Raw genomic sequence first — 11,617 nt, forward strand, 5'->3', positions numbered from 1 at the left:
TTCCCCCTGCACAACTTTTAAAGATACAGAAGACCTCTTGGTTGCCAGGCCCATCCTCCAAGATATCTTCTGTATCTTTAAAAGTTGTGGAGGGGGAAGGGACAATTCCACCTTGTGGTTTTTCTCATTACAGAGTTGCAAGAACACCTGCACTTGGCTGACCTTCTCTTCTACTAAAGATACAGTATCAGGATCAGGCCATGGACCTGGCAACCCTATTTGAGACACATGTGAAAAAGCTGGGCATAAATGTTTAAATAAATAAACATCTTTAATGACATTATGGTGCTTCCTGTTTTAAAAATTCATTCCTGTTTTGTGCTGATATTTAAAATAAGATCTTGTAAAGAAGTGTCCTTGATGCCTGCCCCATATAACGACCAGAACTCCCTTTCTCAAGAGACTTGTCAATGTCTGAGCTTTTTCATTCTCCAGACTCTTTAAAATACAACTTTCAGGGCCTGCTAGGCCAGGCTTAAATTGCTATGAGGCAGTTTATTTATTCATTTATTTATTAGATTTATATCCCTTCCTTCCTCCCAGTAGGAGCAGCAGTTAAGCTATTTTCATCCATAGCGTTCATATTTTAATTGGGTATTTTTTTGGGAGGGGAGAGTCTTGCTGGAGTTATGTAGTGAGATGGGTTAGAAATGGAAATAAATAATTGAGGGTACAATTCTATACCCATTTACCTGGGAGTAGCTCCAATGATCACAGTAGGACTTACATCTGAGTAGATATGTTGGGTTGCACTATACATTGGAAAATTGTGTCCGTTTCAGCTCCTAAGAAAGGAGGTGTCTGTTTTATTTTCCACTGCAGTTGCAGAGCTGGGAGTGATTTTCACACTGCACATTAGTGCAGTGTATGCAAGTCTGTGTGCCCACATGCACAAGAGAGCAAGAGCGAGACAGATTTGTTCTTTTTAATTGCTTTTCTGATCCAAAAAAAGCTGAGATTAAAAGAAGTCTGTGTTGGTTCCTCTTTAAACAGGGATACGACTATGAAAACGGAGAATAACAATCTGATGCACAAAGCTAAGAATAGCTTTCCTTTCCTAACTCAAGCTCAGGGGAACTGCAATGCAGGCAATTAGAAAAAAAATGGAACAGGAGCAGAGCACCCAGAAGTTGATTACACCTTTCCAGGAAGCAGCAACAAGGGATCTTTAATGATGACAAATTAGCTGATAAAGTCATTCTGAATCAACACATAACTGAGAGCAGCCAGTTGATCTCAGACCGTAAACTGAAAAGGGGTCCTGTGATAGCCCCCTGTCCTAGGCCACTATCAATTTGAGGCAGGCTTCCACATGTCTGAGTTCCAAAACCTTTCCATGCTGATGAGCTCTGAAATAATTATGGAATGTCTTTGAGTATCCTTTACCACTGAGCAATCTCTACTCAGCTGGGATTGGGGCTTTTAAATAAGAGGGTGAGACTCCCATCAGCTCTCTCCCTTTCCATGTTTTTAGATTAACCACCATTGTAGGGACTCTGCCTTCATGCTTGCTTTTCCTCCAATACAGCAGGGGGCTCTTTAAGAATCACAACAATCCAGCGAGGTAAATTAGGCTGAGATGTAACACCTTCTCACCCAGTCAGCTTTGTTACCATGAACAGGGATTTGAACTGGGTTTCCTGTTCAGTCCCACGCTGGTGACAGCATGCTTACCTTTCTGATGTTCCTCTCTTTTTTGTTTAGTGGGTAAAACAATCTCTCTCTACAGATTTGTATTTGATAGAAGTCACAGGTGGTCAGAAAAAAGATGCTCAGCATCTACATGGGCATAAGATTGCCTTATTTGAAGCTTCTCCAGGCAAGGCTTTTTTCTGTGCTTAATCAAAACAAATGCAGTTTGCTCAACCAGGTCAAAGTGGAGTATATAATCCAGCTCATAATGGGGAAGCTCAGTGGCAGAGCATTTGCTTTAGGTCCCAGGTTCTGCTCCTGGTATTTCCAGACAAGGCTGGAAAAAACTCCTGTCTGAGAGTAGGAGAGCTGCTGCTAGTCAGAGCAGACAATACAAACCAAATGGACAATGGTCTGACTCAGTAAAAGGCAACTTCCTGTGTTCCTAGAATCCTGCTATGTACTCCATTGCACTTAATATCAAATTACTATCCAGTGGGGATGGATGCCAGAGCTTGAAGATCATTTTAGAACTTCATGTATACTCCCCTGAACATACATACATACATACATACATACAGAGAGAGAGAGAGAGAGAGAGAGAGAGAGAGAGAGAGAGAGAGAGAGAGAGAGAGAGAGAGAGAACACCTGCATGTTTGGACAGCACCATTCATTTCAACAGAAAGGACACAGAATACCATGTTCTCTGCCATTTTCAAATGAAGGTAGGGAGCCTTGCTTATTGATGTCTATGAATTTGTTTGCATATAAATTATCTAACACATTCTTGAATAGCAGTGACATTTACTTTGGGTATAGTGCCAGTTCCTTCAATCTAATTCATGTTGCAAATGGGTTGAAAAAGACAATATTGTGTTTATATGGGTTTGGTTGGGATCACTCATCATAAACATACACACTTCCTTATGACTTCCTTACATAAATATTTGAGTAGTTTATCTTCTTAACACCAGCGAACATTCTGTTGTGATTCTCAAATGAGATTGTTCTTTTCTCAGTTCCATCATGGACCACGATCATAATGATATAACCCTCCACAACAATTGTCTCAGGTTTTAAAAGAATTGAATTCTAGGATCTCTGTGTGTCCTAAAAAGCCGGTATTTGTAATAAGTTCCTAAGAAGACCTGTGAATGGTAAATGCTTGGTCAGTGCAAGAAAGACTAAAGGCACTTTGTAAGAATCATGGAACTTGGAGCTCAAAACTCTTGCAGGGTGTTACCAACAGAGTTGTTATAAATGTAACACAACAAAAATTCGGACCTGCTTCCTTTGAAAATGGAGTGGCATAGAGACTGCTTGAAACGGCATCTCTGTGACAGATGTATCCTATGGTGTGCCATTTGTACACAGCAGGTTAGCACACAGGTTAGACATCACCATCTCAGAAGCTTACTGGGTTGCGGCGGCAGCATAACACCCTAATATAGTATAGCCATTGGGACTCCATTTTCTCACAATGACTTGCAGTGATGCTATATTAGGGCAAAGTGGGAAATTGAAATGACAGTTCCTCCAGAACCACTTGGCAGAAATACCTCAGGTTTCTACTTAGCAGGTGTAGCTCAGCATTGAGCCTAGTGGTCTCAGGGGACATTACATTTGGCTATCTATGACAGGGTCCTTGGGGATCCCCTCCATACTAGTCTTAGTTGATGCATATGTGCCAATGCCATGTTTATTCAGTAAACATATAGCCTGTATAATCCTACTTATCAGTGATTGATTTGATTTATTAAAATTGCGGTCAATGACCCAAAAGCATGGTACAAAATAGAAAACAACAACAACATATAATACAAAACGGAAACATAATTCATAAAGCAGACATTAAAAGGAAGCACGTATTGATTGAGCGGCAAAGACAAATTTGGCTACTTGTATGGTGATGTCTTTGTCGGAGCCTGCAAGAAGGCAAGCAATTGTGTCTTCAGGGGAAGAATTTTTAAGTTTTTGAGTCATCAGTATGGAGTTGAGGAATTTAGCTCAAATTTGTGAGTATAATGGGCAGACCAGAATGGAATGGGTAAGAGTTTCTATCTAGGCGCATCCGCAAGGACAAAAACAGTGTTCGTATGGAATTCGTCGAAATCTCCCTTCCATTACTGCTGAATTTAGGGCATTGAACCTGGCTTTTGTGAAGACTAAACGTAGTTTGGGTGTAGTGAGAAAATACAAATAGGGGGCGAGTTTACCAGATACAAAGGGTAAGTTTAGGAACAGTGGGGAACACGTTTTGGAAGCATTGGCGATTGAGTTTTGATAGTCAATGTCCATAAGCCGAGTACAAATCTGTGTAATTGCATCATTATGGGACAGGGAGGCCAGATAGACTTTAGAGAGGCCAATTTTCTGCAGTTTGGCTTCTATGGTTGTTAGCCAGAAAGAGGGGTAAGGGTCATTGCAGAATGAAGCTAAAAGGCCTTGGGGGGGATTAAACGAAGTTTTCACCCAGAAATTAAAAGTCATGATCCATGCTCAACATTCCAAAGAGGTCAACCCGCATTCAAGTCTTAAGGCCGCTGAAGGGACACAACGGGGCACAGCTAGAAGGCAACGGAGGAAACTGGAAAGTATGGTTTCAACAGAGGAACCTAAGGAATTTATCCAAACAGGGGCACCATATAAGAGTTGGGGGGTAATCTTGTATGAAAATAGTTTAATCAGAGCTGGGATGAAGCGTCCGCCTTTATGATGGAAAAAACGAAGTAAGGTCTTAATGGAGTGCCTTGCTTTCATTACTGTTGCCTGTATATGAGTAGACCAGCTCAGTGAGGCATGAAAAGTTAAGCCCAAATATTTGTAATAGGCAACTTGTGCTATTTGGTGACCATTAATCGTCCAGACAGGGAGAGTTTTGCTGTTGGTGAAAACTAAAATTTTGGTTTTTTCAAAATTAATGACTAGTTGATTGTCATTGCAATAGGACATAAACGCCTTTATCATACGGGTAAGGCCAATCTTCGTGAAGGATAGTAGGACGGCGTCGTCTGCATAGAGTAGTAACGGGCAGGGTGTGGAAGCGATTTTAGGAATATGGAAGTTGTTGGCAAGGCAGTGATCTGCCAGGTCATTAAGATATAAATTAAAAAGGAGTGGGGCTAAAATGCAGCCTTGTCTCACCCCCAAAAATGTGTGTATGGGGTTTGAGAGGCCCCCATCTTTACCACAGCATACTCAGATGGAAGTATTCTGGTGCAATTTATAAATCAGAAAAAGAAGTCTTCTATCTATAGTGGTGTTTATTAATTTATGCCAAAGTTTGTCCCTTGGTATGGAATCAAAAGCAGCCTTTAAGTCTATAAAGGCAGCATGGAGCCCGGGACTGTTATGTTTGTTGTATTTTTCAGCTAGATGTTGCAGGATTATGCAGTGATTTAGAGTGGAGAAACCTTTCCGAAATCCTGCTTGCTCTAGTCCCAGAATATTTTTGTCATCCAGCCATAACTGAAGTTTTGTTTTCAAATAAGAGGCGTATAGCTTTCCAATTATGGAAAGGAGACTAATTGGGCGGTAATTAGAAGGGTCTTGAACGTCCCCTTTTTATGAATGGGAATAATGATAGCCTCTTGCCACGAAATTGGAAAATGTCCCGATTTGTTAAAGTTGGTGAAAAGTTTTGCTAATAGGGGGGCTAATGTTGTCTAGGCCTGGTGCTTTACCCTTCTTAAGTTCAACAATCAGATCCCTAATTTCGGCTTGGCTGACAGGCGGCCACTCCGGAAGAAGGGAAAATTCAGGGGACAAATTTTTAATTGAATTGGTTGGGTGTTTTGACCGATACAGAGACGCAAATTAACTTTCCCATGTTTGGGGGAGGATAGCGTTCACAGCTATGGGGTGAGTTCTAAATGCCTTCTTAATAATAGACCAGAAATTCTCCGGGTTGCTTTGCATGGATGCGGCAATGAGATTGTTCCATTCCTCCTTGAGGGCTTGATGTTTTTTGCGCACAAGAGTTGACTTATACAATTTCTTGGTTGAATAATATTCGGAGGGAAGGGAAATAAGATGTTGATTGCGGTAGTTAAGATAGATGGACCTTAGGTGCCGTTTTAAAGCTAGACATTCCTTATCGAACCATTTAGGGCAATTGAAGTTGTTAGATTTGACTGCTGAGGGCCGGGGGGCTAAGAAGGAGCTTAGTGCTGAAGATAGAGATTCGTAAGCAAAGAGAGTCTCGACCGGGGAGTCTAAGTTCATCAGCAAGGAGCGAATAGCTAACATATTCATTGCGGACAAGTATTGTCCTATGCTTGTAGCTAGTGGGAGGGTCCAGTAAGGTCTTTTACAGTAGGAAGTAAAGTTTTCAATAGGGTTGTATTTATGGGCCAAGGAAATCCCTTTGGGGATAATGCATATGACAGTCAGGGGGAGATGGTCACTACCTAGTTTTGTTCCAATATGGAATCGATCAATCGTGCTAAGCAATTTTTGGGAGATTAAGGCATAATCGATTATACTACAGCCGTGGTTAGAGATGTATGTGAACTCTGCACAGTCATCGATATTCTTAAGGCCATTTAAGACGATCATGTGATGGGAAGCTACAAAGCAGGCTAAATTTATTCCGCTATAGTTGATGACCATATCTTTCGAATTCCTTACATAATAGAAGGCTGTGTGATCACATTCTTCGCCTCTCCAGAGAGGCGAGGAAAGTAATTCATTATTATTGGGACCAATTCTTGCATTGAGATCTCCCAAAATTATCATTTTTGCGTTGGGGTGGGTGTTCTCAAGATTTGTGATGTAGAGATCAAATAATTTCCAGTTATGGTCAATGGAAGCATAATCCTTGGCGGGAGGAATATACACATTAACAAAAATGATTGAAAGGGCACCTATTTCCAGAAGCAAGGAAAGAGCCAATGGGGCAAGGTGCTGTATAGGGTGTATTTTGATGTTAATGGAGGATGATATTAGGGTCAGCAGGCCTCCTTTCGCTCTACCACTCGAAGAGGGCAGGGCAGGAAGATCAAAGGCAGAAAAACCGTTTATGTGGGGCCTAGCAGTGGCCCAGGTTTCCTGTAGGGCAATAATTTCAAATCTAGATAGATATGGAAGCCATTCAGGGTCTGTTACCATCGAGTTCCAACCTGCAATGTTCCAAGAAATGAATTTTAGAGAGTTGGTTACATTGTCAGCTCGGGCAGAATTAGCAGAAAAGACATCAGTTGGGGGTTGGTATTACTTATCAGTGTCTCTTTCTTCTTCCCCTCAAAGTCCTTCCTTAGCTGTATAATGGGGGCCAAACTGCATAGGAAGCTGCTGTGCGTAAGTCACTTGCCCTATGGAGCAGCTGCTACACTGGATACAATATAAGGCAGCCTCCATGCTGGGTATTGTTTGGGGGCATGTTCTTCATCACATACTGAATTCACATGAGGTATTAGCTTTTGGGGGCTCAGTCTTGCTCACATTACTAAGCAAACGCTCTTGCGGCTGCACTTTACTGAGAAAGTTGCTAATTGTGAACCATGTTTTGATACAGGTGATTTGCTGTTACCAATTTTCTTGTTGACAATCCCCTGAAAAGCTTTTAAGGACCACTTCAAAGTGACTAACAGATTTGAAAAGTGTTGAACAGAGCTGTGGAATTTCAGCACCTGACTCAGAAACAAAAGCACTTTGCAGTTTGGTAAGCCATTCACAGAACACACGTGATCCATTTGTGGAGGTTAAAACAGGTTGAAATCTCTGTTCTGAGGCTGTAGCAGACTGGTTCTTAATCAGAATTTGACATAACCTTCATTAATATCATAGATTAATTGTTGTTAGAAATTAGGTACTTTATGATAGCTGCCCTGCAATATATTTTGCAGTGAAGTGATATCCCTGAAGAGGAGTGTTTCATAGAACTGTCATAAATGTTGGCTAGCAACATAAATTACCTTGTGAATAAACCCTCAGTTTGCCAAGCAGCCATACGAATCAAAATGTGGTGCATGTCATTGTGACCTCATGCACTGTCTTGGAACATGGTATGTGCATAGGAGTGAAAATGTGCCTTGATGCTGTGCTAAATGAGCACAGTCAAGGGAAGCTGTGTCTTCAGTGAAAAATGAAACTTGAATTGTTTTTGCATGCTTAAAAGCTGACATTGCATTGAAATTTTATTGCTACCTGGTTGCCTGGAGAAGTAAGAAGGGAGAAAGAAACTCAAGCAAAGCCATGTGGCAGTGTTCTTTGGGCCATACATTCCAATCTGTACATTCATCTAGAGCAGGTGTGGGGAAACTTTGGCCCTCCCAATGTTGCTGTACAACTCTCTTCAGCCCCAGCATGGCCAATGGTCTACAATTCTTGGACTACAACTCCCATCAGTCCCCACTAGTATAGCCTATAGCCAGGGACTGTGGGAGTTGTAGTTCAAAACATTTAGGGGGCACCATGTTGGCATTACCTGTATTATAGGCTCAGAAAGCTAATTATCAAATAACTACAACCCTCAAAGTGAAGGATGTGCCATAAAATCTCACAGAAAGTCTAACTGTATAGTAAAGACTGTGTTTGGAGAGTTACTAGAAACAGCATGCACGCAAACACAATGTTATCTGCAAAAACAAGAAAATCCCTGAAAGCTAACATTCTTTAGAATCTCCATTGGGAAGGACCTTAAGGGTGCGATTTGTTATGAAGGGTGTGGGCCTAGAAAATTATCAGATCATTTGGTCTCAAGGGCGTGGAACTTATTTTACTGCTTTATAATTGCTTCTTTAGTATTACATGGACATTGTACATTCTTAATCGCTATATAACACAACCCTAGTTTACCTTTTTGTGCTTGTTTCAGGGTTCCCTTATCAAATATCAGGCAGTTAAGGTTGAATCTAATTGATGACACATGAGTATGCATTTCTAGCATAATTTTGCAATAACCTATCATACCTTCCCAAGACAGTGTTCAGTTCTATCTTACAGTGCCTCACTGAAAACAGTGGCCCATATGATATGTATATTTTTTAGCCTGTTTCTGTCGTTTGCAGATAGTTGCTCTGACAAGTAGCCAAGTCCTCTCTGGCCAAGTACCAGCTATCTAATATTTAATATTAATTTTGTTGTGGGCCCTTGTGCAAAATGCATTGTGGGGGTGCCCAATGTAGCTTGATTATACAATAGTGTCCAATTACACACCTTCTTACTGGAGATGAAACATTATTCATTTTTTCAATTAAATATGAAGTGCATATCTTCAGAATGTATATCAATTATAGATGCAACTTTATACATAATTATTAGAATATTACAATAATTTTTTAACATTAGTGACTTTAAGCTTTTTCAAAGAAATGCTGTAATGTGTGATGAAGTTGTCATATATAGTAATTGTTAGGTTTGCTGGGCCCACATGCGCTGCACACTTAATATGGCAGCCACTGCTCAAAACAGCTTCTAGCACTGAACCTTGGGAAGCCCCTGGTTCACTAAGTCTTGAATGCTTGCACTTGCCTATTTGTTATAAGCTATTTATGCATGCAATTGCATGTCCCTGAATTAGAAAAATCTTTCTTCTTATAGCAATTAAAAGCCAGAATCAGTCGCAACAGACGATGTGCCTTCTGGACTACAGTTCCCATCAGCCCCAACAAGCTCCAAAACAGCTGGATGGGGAAGGCTGGGCTATGTAGTGCTCCTTCTCTGCAGAAAATATCTTATAGATTGGGATGGAAGGAATCTTTTTTAACACATCGGGTTCAATGCTTTAAAGTTTACCCCACTGAAATCTGTAGAACTAATTAATCATGACTGGTTGAGCCTGAGATTCCATTAAATTCAGTAGGAATAGTGTGATTACCATGCAGCACAATCCTAACCATGTTATGTCTACTCAGAAGTAAGTCCTATTTAATTCAATGGGACTTATTCCCAGGAAAGTGGGCTAAGGATTACAGCCTAACAGTGCAATCCTATATATGTCTACTCAGAAGTAAGCCCTACTGAGTTCAGTGGGACTTACTCCCAGATAAGTGTGCATAGGACTGTAGGGTTTGTCTGGATCCAACCCATAGGCTTAGATCCTAAAAGGAGTTAACTTAAGGAAGTTTCCGGAAGGAAAAATTTCCCAGCCTGTGTGTAGATCCACTGAAAAGCATCTCTAGGGTCAGGGGGCACAAGGGAAATCACCCAAAATTGGGCTTGACCCTCAAATCAGTAAATGTAAGGAAGTTCACAGAAAGAAAAGCAACAAATAGTCTTGTCGAATCTTAAAGACTTAACAAAAAAAAAATATTATGGAACTATGTTTTTTCCACAGGGGCTTCTGTCATTACAAATCTGCTAAGTCTTTAAGGTGCCAGAAGACTCTTTGTTGTTTTTGCTGCAACAGCATAAAAAGCTGTGAACCTCCTTAGAAAGGGTCCCAGAAAGAAAGTTGCAGTAGCCCTTCATTTTAATATAAAACACAGTTAAGGCCTAGAGCCTCTTACAACAACCAGCCATCTTATCAAATGTTATCAAACAGTGGTTCTTGTATTTTTGTTCAGTGGACAAGTATTGGATTGCACTGTTAGTAAAGTTCCATCTGGCTACCACAAAGGGAGGAAGAGGAGAGAAGCAATGCCATCATCAGCTCAGCTGAGAGGCCAAACTTCTCTCTCCTTCAAATGCTTCTTGGCAGCACTGCAGTTATTCCCTCAAGAGGGAGGGAAGGGGATACAGGGCTACTCCATCTGTGCAGAGGGGACGCCAGCAACCTTGGCTCCTTTCCTTCATGAATTGTTCCCATTCTAGCTGGTCATTAGAAGAGCTTGTAATGAAGAACTGACACCTGAGTTTGGTTATTTCCTCCTTTCTCCCAATCCATTTTCCTTTCGTGTTGTGATTTTTAGATTGTAACCCAAAGGGCAAGGACTGTCTTGTTTTTATTGGTGTGTTAAGCTGCTCTGGGAGCCTGTTTTGGCTGAAAGGGATGTAAAATAAATAACATTAATTAACTTGGATCTTAGGAACCTAACTGTTCTTGTGATCTAAATGTGAGCAACGGTCTTTCTGCCATTTTACAGTCTGAGCTGGCAACATTTGAAAAGTATCATACTACTCTTCCTGACACTGGGAAGTGTCTAGCACCAAGCCACCTGTAAAACAAAGCAAATGTTTGTCACTTTGAAGACTTTGGTCCTTTGCGGCATCTCTTATTAGAAAAGGCCATCAGTACTGATGCATGTAGGAAGGTCTGCGTTTGTGCCTGACTGGAAAAGGTTTAAAGCCCTGTTCATCAGTTTGTGCTGAGCTGGCGGCAGCAACTGCTGCTGCTATGCATAGGCAAAAGAGGATGAAGTGAGTCTTTAGCACACTGCTCTTTAGCAAACATTTTTAAAAGGCTTGATTTTTAAAAAAATGAAATAGTTCTCCATTGTTTTGGATAAACATTTGCCTCATCCTGACTGGAAGCCCAGATTGCTCTTTAAAAAAACACCAGTGCTATATTTAGGAATTACTTTAGCTTTCTGCTTCTATCAGTAGTAGAAAGAAAAGAAAACATATTCCTTTTAGTTGATCTGGAGAAGAACATAGGAAATGACAATTTGCAGAAATTTCATAGCAGATTGTGAAATAAAGTTAGTTCACGTCACTGAAATATATGTGTTCTAATTTACAGACAACTATCCTCTATTTGAAGGTGTCCTATGTTTGAAGGGCTGTTCACGTCTAGTTTAAAGATTTAAAATACCCCTAAGAATAGAGACCTTGAAGTTGCCCACTGAAGTTGACAGCAGACTGAACAAGCACACATCATCTGGTCACAGTCTTCCCCACTAAGGCAAGATGAACTATATTTCTATTTAAATTATAATATTTGTTTCTAAATTTGCATCTATCTGTATAAATTAGTATTTTTACTTTTTATGTAAATCTGTGTCCTTTTTTTAGTGATACACTTCTTATTTTCTGGCAATGCACAGGTGGGTCACTCTATTCCCTATCTTTATTTTAGAGGAAGGAAATTTTGCATGAACTGGAA

The 11,617-nt window shown here is 40.6% G+C and overlaps 1 long non-coding RNA gene across 1 annotated transcript; it reads left to right on the top strand.

Annotated features, from left to right (window-relative positions):
* Nucleotides 1–2,269: 2,269 nt before the first annotated feature.
* On the top strand, nt 2,270–11,409 carry LOC133364975 (uncharacterized). Its single transcript, XR_009758069.1, has 3 exons — nt 2,270–2,357; nt 7,148–7,294; nt 11,255–11,409. It is a non-coding gene; the product is annotated as an uncharacterized LOC133364975 (long non-coding RNA).
* Nucleotides 11,410–11,617: the final 208 nt, after the last annotated feature.

The sequence above is a fragment of the Rhineura floridana genome, chromosome 10 (assembly GCF_030035675.1).
Source record: "Rhineura floridana isolate rRhiFlo1 chromosome 10, rRhiFlo1.hap2, whole genome shotgun sequence".
NCBI lineage: Eukaryota > Metazoa > Chordata > Lepidosauria > Squamata > Rhineuridae > Rhineura > Rhineura floridana.